This window comes from Mya arenaria, chromosome 1 (assembly GCF_026914265.1).
Source record: "Mya arenaria isolate MELC-2E11 chromosome 1, ASM2691426v1".
Taxonomy (NCBI): domain Eukaryota; kingdom Metazoa; phylum Mollusca; class Bivalvia; order Myida; family Myidae; genus Mya; species Mya arenaria.
Window position 1 is genome coordinate 4,595,706 of NC_069122.1, and position 11,445 is coordinate 4,607,150.

Here is an 11,445-nt window from a genome sequence, read left to right on the forward strand (position 1 = left end):
TCTGGTTGGATGTGAGACTACTATTGATTCATCTGGTGATATGTGAGACCACTATTGATCCCTATTGTTGGTTATGAGACCACTATTGATCAATCTGGTTGGATGTGAGACCACTATTGATCCCTCTTGTTGGATATGAGACCACTATTGATCCCTCTTGTTGGATATGAGACCACTATTGATCCATCTGGTTGGATATGAGACCACTATTGATCCCTCTTGTTGGATATTAGACCACTATTGATCCATCCGGTTGAATGTGAGACCACTATTGATCCTTTTGGTTGGATATGAGACCACTATTGATCAATCCGGTTGAATGTGAGACCACTATTGATCCATTTGGTTGGATGTGAGACCACTATTGATCCATCTAGTTGGGTGTGAGACCACTATTGATCCATCTGGTTGGATGTGAGACCACTATTGATCCGTCTGGTTGGATGTGTGACCACTATTGATCCATCTGGTTGGATGTGAGACCACTATTAATCCATCTGTTTAGATGTGAGACCACTGTTGATCCATCCGGTTGGATATGAGGCCACTTTTGATACATTCAGTTGGGTGTGAGACCAATATAGATCCCTTTTGTTTGATATGAGAACACTGTCGATCAATCCGGTTGGATATGAGACCACTATTGATACATTCTTTTGGGTGTGAGACCACTGTTGACCCCTTGTTGGATGTGAGACCACTATTGATCCATCCAGTTGTGTGTGAGGCCACTCTTGATCTATTTGTTTGGATGTCAGACCTCTATTGATCCATCCGGTTGTGTGTCAGACCTCTGTTGATCCATCCGGTTGTGTGTCAGACCTCTGTTGATCCATCCGGTTGTGTGTCAGACCTCTGTTGATCCATCCGGTTGTGTGTGAGACCACTACTGATGCACCCGGTTGGATATGTGACCACTTTACATCCCTCCTGTTGGAAGTGAGACCAAAATTTATCGATCAGGTTGGAAATGAGACCACTGTTGATCCCTCCAGATGGAAATGAGCCCTATATATAAATGTTCAGAGGACAATACTGTTGATCCCTCCCGCTGGTTAGGAGATCTTTCTTGATCCATCCATTCCTCCGACTTGATGTTAGACAACTATAATTGATCCCTCCGGCTGGATGTGAGGCCACTATTGATCCCCCCGGCTGGATGTGAGACCACTATTGATCCCTCCGGTTGGATGTGACACCACTATCGATCCCCACGGCTGGATGTGAGACCTCTGTTGATCCCTATGGCTGGATGTGTGAGCTCTGTTGATTCCTCCAACTGGATGTGAGACCTCTGTTGATTCCTCTAGCTCGACGTGGAACCACTGTTGATCCCTCTGACTGGATGTGAGACCACTGTTGATCACTCCGACTGGATGTCAGACCTCTGTTGATCCCTCCGACTGGATAAAAGACCTCTGTTGATCTTTCCGAGTGGATATGAGACAACTGTTGATCCATCTGCTTAAAAATGAGACGACTGTTGATCCATCTGGTTAAAAGTGAGACCACTTTTGATCCATCTGGTTAAAAGTGAGACCACTATTGATCCATCTGGTTGTATATAAGGCCACTAATGATACATCCAGTTGGATGTGAAACCACTGTTGACACCTCTTGTTGGATGTGAGACCACTATTGATCCATCCGGTTGTGTGTGAGACCACTGTTGATCCATCTGGTTAAAAGTGAGACCACTTTTGATCCATCTGGTTAAAAGTGAGACCACTATTGATCCATCTGGTTGTATATAAGGCCACTAATGATACATCCAGTTGGATGTGAAACCACTGTTGACACCTCTTGTTGGATGTGAGACCACTATTGATCCATCCGGTTGTGTGTGAGACCACTGTTGATCCATCCGGTTGGATATGAAACCACTATTGAGCAATCCTTTTGGACGTGAGGCCATTTTTTATCAATCCAGTTGGATATGAGGCTACTACTGATCCATTTGGTTGGATTTGAGACCACTATTGATCCATCTGTTGGAAGTGAGACCAATATTTATCTCTCCGACTAGATATGAGACCACTGTTGATCCCTCCAGATGGATATGATACCTCAATATAAATGTCCAGGGGACAATACTATTGATCCCACCCGCTGGTTGTGAGACCTCCCTTGATTCATCTATCCCTCCGACTTGATGTGAGACCACTATAATTGATCCCTCCGGCTTGATGTTAGACCACTATTGATCCCTCCGGCTTGATGTGAGACCACTATTGATCCCTCCGGCTTAATGTGAGAACACTATTGATCCCTCCGGCTTGATGTGGGACTACTATAATTGATCCCTCCGGCTTGACGTGAGACCACTATAATTGATCCCTCCGGCTTGATGTGAGACCACTATAATTGATCCCTCCGGCTTGATGTGAGACCACTATTGATCCCTCCGGCTTGATGTGAGACCACTATAATTGATCCCTCCGGCTTGACGTGAGACCACTATAATTGATCCCTCCGGCTTGATGTGAGACCACTATTGATCCCTCCGGCTTGATGTAAGACCACTATTGATCCCTCCGGCTTGATGTGAGACCACTATAATTGATCCTTCAGACTTGATGTGAGACCACTATTGATCCCTCCGGCTTGATGTGAGACCATTATTGATCCCTCCGGCTTGATGTGAGACCACTATAATTGATCCCTCCGGCTTGATGTGAGACCACTATAATTGATCCCTCCGGCTTGATGTGAGACCACTATTGATCCCTCCGGCTGGATGTGAAACACTTTCGATCTCCCGGCTGGATGTGAGACCTCTGTTGATCCCTCCTACTGGATGTGAGACCTCTGTTGATCCCTCCGACTGGATGTGAAACCACTTTTATCCCTCCGACTGGATATGAGACCTCTGTTGATCCCTCCTGCTTGATTTTGGACCTCTGTTGATCCCTCCGACTGAATGTGAGACCTCTGTTGAACCCTCCTACTGGATGTGAGACGACTGTTGAACCCTCCGGTGGATGTGAGACCTCTGTTGATCCCTCCGACTGAATGTGAGACCTCTGTTGAACCCTCCGACTGGATGTGAGACCTCTGTTGATCCCTCCTACTGGATGTGAGACGATTGTTGAACCCTCCGGTGGATGTGAGACCTCTGTTGAACCCTCCTACTGGATGTGAGACCTCTGCTGAACCCTCCGACTGGATGTGAGACCTCTGTTGATCCCTCCGACTGGATGTGAGACCTCTGTTGAACCCTCCTACTGGATGTGAGACGATTGTTGAACCCTCCGGTGGATGTGAGACTTCTATTGATCTTTCCGACTGGATGTGAGATATTTGTTTATTTCTCCGACTGGACTTGAGACCACTGTTGACCTCTCTGACTAGATGTGATACATTTGAATAATTTAAACCTTCGAGATGACAACACTGTTGATCCCTCCGGCTGGATGTGAAACTACTGTTGATCCATTCGACTGGATGTGAGACCTTTTATATCCCTCCGACTGGATGTGAGACCTCTGTTGATCTCTCCTGTTGGTTGTGGGACCTCTGTTGAACCCTCCGGCTGGATGTGAGACCTCTGTTGATCTTTCCGACTGGATGTGGAAAAATTTGGATGTGAGATATTTGTTTATTTCTCCGACTGGATGTGAGACCACTGTTGATCCCTCCGACTGGATGTGAGACATTTGAATAAATTAAACCTTCGAGATGACAACACTGTAGATCCATCCGGCTGGATTTATATTTAAGGTGATGTCTGTATCTTGTCATCTGTCTTTTAGCTCTTTTAATCGAACAATAAGGCATGTTTTTCAACTCAGCCTGACGTCACAAATTGGTTGGAGTTCTGCGTGCAAGTTACACGGTCATATTCAGTAACAAATGACGCTATACAAGGCTTTGCCGTTATCACGCCTACTAAAATAATAAAGTAAGACAACCTTACGCTGGCCAAATTATTAAAAATATATGTGCTTTATTCAAATGCTATGAAGGATATCTAATTTTAAAAACATTTCGTTTTGCCAACAACCGCAACATTTTTAACAAAACGGGATCAAATTCAATAAAAAAATCAAAATTATTTTCCTTTTAATTGAAAAGTATTATTGACCCTTGAACTATCTTCATCAGTACATGTTAGCGGAATAAAACGGTAATATTAGTCTTAGATAGTTCTTAAATATCTTTATTTTTAAACTTTAGGTAAGCTGATTCATCTACTAAAGAAAATACGAAAGTACATTGCTTAAAGCGCGAATCTGTATAATCACAAAACTTCAAAAGTTAATATACATTCATTATGGTAAAATTTTAACCACCATTAATTTTGTTTTTAAAACTTTGTCATATGCTTGAAGAGATGTCTAATTTTCATTTGTACCATGCTTGACATGTTTTATTTGTGTTTTCTATTCAAGAGCTTACTTTGTCTAAGCGACTTTTTTTTTGGGGGGGGGGGAGTTATCATTTTAAAATTAGCAATTCTCTTACGACTTTAACAATTTCACCGAGAGACTTCAGCAATGTGGTGCACAGTCATTATCAATACATACATGTCTGATTTTGCGATTAGGATTATAATTTTTAGTACTAATTATCAAAATATTAGGTGACAAATTAGAAAAGTTATTCAGTGTAGTTCAGTCACTGAAGACTTGCGTTAAAGGGGTTGTACTCCGTATGATGGAATAGCGAAAAAAAATTTGTCGAAAACTGACATAAGCTTGGCATCGATGTGTACAATGCATTGAAACTTACTAACTGAAGTACCACATAGTTTAAAATGTATTTAAGTTTAGCAGTTATTTCGTATTTTTCCATTAAAAAAGATTACTGGGTATGTCTAACAGGTAGAATTCTTTCCTTATGCGTGATTGGCTAGTCGGTGTTATCACGTGATATTACTGAGGTAGATGTATAGCTTAATTATGTCACCGATTTAGAGTAAGCCGTCGTAGCTCAGTGGATACAACGCTGGGCTGCAATTCTGGCGGCACGGGTTCGAACCCGGTTTCTGACACATTTTTTTTTTGTTTCACATTTTTGTACTTTTTTTACAATTATGATATCAAAGCGTTAACACATTATATTAGAAAATTGTCCTGAGATTCGTTACAGAAAAAAAAATGTTTTGGTGCCAACCTGGTGTACAGTCCCTTTAATCTATATCTACAATCCGGTTTCTCGTAGGAACTAGCCTTCACAAGGCCGGACAATGTGCTCATTGTCAGTAACAATCAGCTAAAATCAACATATACTGTGTTTCTTATTGCAAGAAACCATTCTGAATTCCTCGGCCACTTTTATCGAAAACAACCCCGGCTGTATTTGGACGGTTTACATACTAAAAAATCGGTATGTTTAAGTCCGCTGCAAGTAGATCGAGCTATCAATTTAAACTTAGATCAATACATATAAGCTAAAATACTACATTTATTTAATGATATAATTCAAAAATTTACGAAATACCTCTACTGATCTACCGGCATACATCCTAGGTTGTTTTCGATAAAAATGGCCGAGGAATTCCGAATGGCCAGAAACTTTCCGTTGAGATTCTTATCATTCTGTCCGAGCTAAAGTGAATTAAGATTTCATAAATTATTGTATAAACTAGATCCGTCAAGCAAATGCTACAACAAGCGACGACTTGTTTTAAATTAACCTTTGGTAAATCTCAAAGCACTTGCATTTATATGTGTTAGGTATATAGGTGCAATATAGTATATTGTTGAGCATGGATTAAGTATTTTATATAAATGCTTGGATGATTGCCTTTGGAAATAATTTAACTGGTCGTTTTTCTTTCAACAATAACTTACAACTGAAATGCAGAATGTGATGACTTTTTATGTTAATTTATTTTTGAATAAACAGTTTTTCCTCTGCGCGCTTAAGTGTTTGTGTATCCGTTTACGTTCGACAAACACTGTAAGACCAAGTTGAAGTATATACCATTGTTTACTCCTATATCCTTAGACCCAGTTGAAATATATACCATTGTTTCCTCCTATATACCTAGACCCTGTGGAGATATATACCATTGTTAACTCCTATATACCTAGACCAAGTTGAAATATATACCAATGTTTCCACCTATATACCTATACCCTGTTGAAATATATACCATTGTTTTCTCCTATATACCTAGACCCAGTTGAAACATATACCATTTTTTCCTCCTATATACCTAGACCCTGTGGAGATATATACCATTGTTAATCCTATATACCTAGACCAAGTTGAAATATATACCAATGTTTCCACCTATATACCTATACCCTGTTGAAATATATACCAGTGTTTCCTCCTATATACCTAGACCCTGTTGAAATATATACCAATGTTTCCTCCTATATACCTAGACCCTGTTGAAATATATACCAATGTTGCCTCCTATATACCTATACCCTGTTGAAATATATACCATTGTTTCCTCCAATATACCTATACCCTGTTGAAATATATACAAGTGTTTCCTCCTATATACCTATACCCTGTTGAAATATATACCAATGTTTCCTCCTATATACCTAGACCCTGTTGAAATATATACCATTGTTTCCACCTATATACCTAGACCCTGTTGAAATATATACCATTGTTTCCTCCTATATACCTATACCCTGTTGAAATATATACCATTGTTTCCTCCTATATACCTAGACCCTGTTGAAATATATACTATTGTTAACTCCTATATACCTAGACCCTGTTGAAATATATACCATTGTTAACTCCTATATACCTATACCCTGTTGAAATATATACCATTGTTTCCACCTATATACCTAGACCCTGTTGAAATATATACCAGTGTTTCCTCCTGTATACCTATACCCTGTTGAGATATATACCATTGTTTCCTCCTATATACCTATACCCTGTTGAAATATATACCATTGTTTCCTCCTATATACCTAGACCCTGTTGAAATATATACCAATGTTGCCTCCTATATACCTATACCCTGTTGAAATATATACCATTGTTTCCTCCTATATACCTATACCCTGTTGAAATATATACCAGTGTTTCCTCCTATATACCTAGACCCTGTTGAAATATATACCATTGTTTCCTCCTATATACCTATACCCTGTTGAAATATATACGATTGTTTCCTCCTATATACCTATACCCTGTTGAAATATATACCATTGTTTCCTCCTATATACCTATACCCTGTTGAAATATATACCATTGTTTCCTCCTATATACCTAGACCCTGTTGAAATATATACCATTGTTTCCTCCTATATACCTATACCCTGTTGAAATATATACCATTGTTTCCTCCTATATACCTAGACCCTGTTGAAATATATACCATTGTTTCCTCCTATATACCTAGACCCTGTTGAAATATATACCATTGTTTCCTCCTATATACCTAGACCCTGTTGAAATATATACTATTGTTAACTCCTATATACCTAGACCCTGTTGAAATATATACTATTGTTTCCACCTATATACCTAGACCCTGTTGAAATATATACCATTGTTTCCTCCTATATAACTAGACCCTGTTAAAATATATTCCATTGTTTCCTCCTATATACCTATACCCTGTTGAAATATATACCATTGTTTCCCTATACCCTGTTGAAATATATACCAATGTTTCCTCCTGTATACCTATACCCTGTTGAAATATATACCATTGTTTCCTCCTGTATACCTATACCCTGTTGAAATATATACCATTGTTTCCTCCTATATACCTAGACCCTGTTGAAATATATACCATTGTTTCCTCCTGTATACCTAGACCCTGTTGAAATATATACCATTGTTTCCTCCTATATACCTAAACCCTGTTGAAATATATACTGTTGTTTCCTCCTATATACCTATACCCTGTTGAAATATATACCAGTGTTTCCTCCTGTATACCTAGACCCTGTTGAAATATATACCATTGTTGCCTCCTATATACCTATACCCTGTTGAAATATATACCATTGTTTCCTCCTATATACCTAAACCCTGTTGAAATATATACCAATGTTGCCTCCTATATACCTATACCCTGTTGAAATATATACCAGTGTTTCCTCCTGTATACCTAGACACTGTTGAAATATATACCATTGTTTCCTCCTATATACCTAGACCCTGTTGAAATATATACCATTGTTAACTCCTATATACCTATACCCTGTTGAAATATATACCAATGTTTCCTCCTATATACCTAGACCCTGTTGAAATATATACCATTGTTTCCTCCTATATACCTAGACCCTGTTGCAATATATACCAGTGTTTCCTCCTGTATACCTATACCCTGTTGAAATATATACCAGTGTTTCCTCCTGTATACCTATACCCTGTTGAGATATATACCATTGTTTCCTCCTATATACCTAGACCCTGTTGAAATATATACCATTGTTGCCTCCTATATACCTATACCCTGTTGAAATATATACCAATGTTTCCTCCTGTATACCTATACCCTGTTGAAATATATACCATTGTTGCCTCCTATATACCTATACCCTGTTGAAATATATACCAATGTTTCCTCCTATATACCTATACCCTGTTGAAATATATACCATTGTTTCCACCTATATACCTAGACCCTGTTGAAATATATACCATTGTTAACTCCTATATACCTAGACCCTGTTGAAATATATACCATTGTTTCCACCTATATACCTAGACCCTGTTGAAATATATACCATTGTTTCCTCCTATATACCTAGACCCTGTTGAAATATATACCATTGTTTCCTCCTATATACCTAGACCCTGTTGAAATATATACCAATGTTTCCACCTATATACCTAGACCCTGTTGAAATATATACCAATGTTTCCTCCTATATACCTAGACCCTGTTGAAATATATACCATTGTTTCCTCCTATATACCTAGACCCTGTTGAAATATATACCATTGTTTCCACCTATATACCTAGACCCTGTTGAAATATATACCATTGTTTCCACCTATATACCTAGACCCTGTTGAAATATATACCATTGTTTCCTCCTATATACCTAGACCCTGTTGAAATATATACCATTGTTTCCTCCTATATACCTAGACCCTGTTGAAATATATACCATTGTTTCCACCTATATACCTAGACCCTGTTGAAATATATACCAATGTTGCCTCCTATATACCTATACCCTGTTGAAATATATACCATTGTTTCCTCCTATATACCTAGACCCTGTTGAAATATATACCATTGTTAACTCCTATATACCTATACCCTGTTGAAATATATACCATTGTTAACTCCTATATACCTAGACCCTGTTGAAATATATACCATTGTTTCCTCCTATATACCTAGACCCTGTTGAAATATATACCATTGTTTCCTCCTATATACCTATACCCTGTTGAAATATATACCATTGCTGCCTCCAATATACCTATACCCTGTTGAAATATATTCCATTGTTTCCTCCTATATACCTAGACCCTGTTGAAATATATACCATTGTTAACTCCTATATACCTAGACCCTGTTGAAATATATACCATTGTTTCCTCCTATATACCTAGACCCTGTTGAAATATATACCATTGTTTCCTCCTATATACCTAGACCCTGTTGAAATATATACCATTGTTAACTCCTATATACCTAGACCCTGTTGAAATATATACCATTGTTTCCTCCTATATACCTAGACCCTGTTGAAATATATACCATTGTTGCCTCCTATATACCTAGACCCTGTTGAAATATATACCATTGTTGCCTCCTATATACCTACACCCTGTTGAAATATATACCAATGTTTCCTCCTATATACCTAGACCCTGTTGAAATATATACCATTGTTGCCTCCTATATACCTATACCCTGTTGAAATATATACCAATGTTTCCTCCTGTATACCTATACCCTGTTGAAATATATACCATTGTTTCCACCTATATACCTATACCCTGTTGAAATATATACCATTGTTTCCTCCTATATACCTATACTCTGTTGAAATATATACCAATGTTTCCACCTATATACCTAGACCCTGTTGAAATATATACCAATGTTTCCACCTATATACCTAGACCCTGTTGAAATATATACCAATGTTTCCACCTATATACCTATACCCTGTTGAAATATATACCATTGTTTCCTCCTGTATACCTATACCTTGTTGAAATATATACCAATGTTTCCTCCTATATACCTAGACCCTGTTGAAATATATACTATTGTTGCCTCCTGTATACCTATACCCTGTTGAAATATATACCAATGTTGCCTCCTATATACCTATACCCTGTTAAAATATATACCAATGTTTCCTCCTATATACCTAGACCCTGTTGAAATATATACCAGTGTTTCCTCCTATATACCTATACCCTGTTGAAATATATACCATTGTTTCCTCCTGTATACCTAGACCCTGTTGAAATATATACCATTGTTTCCTCCTGTATACCTAGACCCTGTTGAAATATACACCATTGTTTCCTCCTATATACCTAAACCCTGTTGAAATATATACCATTGTTTCCTCCTATATACCTAGACCCTGTTGAAATATATACCATTGTTTCCTCCTGTATACCTAGACCCTGTTGAAATATATACCATTGTTTCCTCCTATATACCTAGACCCTGTTGAAATATATACCATTGTTTCCTCCTATATACCTAGACCCTGTTGAAATATATACCATTGTTAACTCCTATATACCTAGACCCTGTTGAAATATATACCATTGTTTCCTCCTATATACCTAGACCCTGTTGAAATATATACCATTGTTTCCTCCTATATACCTAGACCCTGTTGAAATATATACCATTGTTTCCTCCTATATACCTATACCCTGTTGAAAAATACACCATTGTTTCCTCCTATATACCTAAACCCTGTTGAAATATATACTATTGTTGCCTCCTATATACCTATACCCTGTTGAAATATATACCATTGTTAACTCCTATATACCTAGACCCTGTTGAAATATATACCATTGTTAACTCCTATATACCTAGACCCTGTTGAAATATATACCATTGTTAACTCCTATATACCTAGACCCTGTTGAAATATATACCATTGTTAACTCCTATATACCTATACCCTGTTGAAATATATACCATTGTTAACTCCTATATACCTATACCCTGTTGAAATATATACCATTGTTGCCTCCTATATACCTATACCCTGTTGAAATATATACCATTGTTGCCTCCTATATACCTATACCCTGTTGAAATATATACCATTGTTTCCTCCTATATACCTATACCCTGTTGAAATATATACCATTGTTTCCTCCTATATACCTAGACCCTGTTGAAATATATACCATTGTTTCCTCCTATATACCTATACCCTGTTGAAATATATACCATTGTTAACTCCTATATACCTAGACCCTGTTGAAATATATACCATTGTTAACTCCTATATACCTAGACCCTGTTGAAATATATACTATTGTTTCCTCCTATATACCTAT